The sequence below is a fragment of the Penaeus monodon genome, chromosome 33 (genome assembly GCF_015228065.2).
Source record: "Penaeus monodon isolate SGIC_2016 chromosome 33, NSTDA_Pmon_1, whole genome shotgun sequence".
Taxonomy (NCBI): domain Eukaryota; kingdom Metazoa; phylum Arthropoda; class Malacostraca; order Decapoda; family Penaeidae; genus Penaeus; species Penaeus monodon.
In genome coordinates, this window is record NC_051418.1 from 8,561,498 (window position 1) to 8,561,996 (window position 499).

The window sequence follows — 499 nt, forward strand, 5'->3', positions numbered from 1 at the left end:
GGGGGGTTTTCAGTTTCTTCTTTCGTTATCCGTGAACCGGATCACCTCCTCTGCGCACCTTCTAAACAGCGCGCTGTACTCTACACCGGAAATAGGTGTTGTTTTCCGTGCTTGCCAGGCTGGTTGCCCTTCCGCCCTGCCCCGTGAGGTCACGTCACATCCAATCACCCGTAAGGTCACACGGCCGATTGACATGGGGCGGAGAGGGGGGGGGGCGCCATACGGTGCGTTGGCTTGTTTGACTTTTAGCGTGCTTCTTTACGCCTGTGCGCCCATACATTTGCGTAGCGGCGTTGCGTTCAGGAGGGGAGAGGTAACAACAGCGACTTGGACGTATTCTCGAAATTTCTCGTTGGCATGTTTACGCGTCAAATGGCTAGCATTCCGCGAGTCCTGGGGAGGCCGAGGGAGGGGGGCTTTTTCTTGTCCCCCCTCCCCCCGTAGACGATTGTCTCGCGAGCGGGAATGTTCGTCTCCTCTTTTAGAATTTTTATGGTGG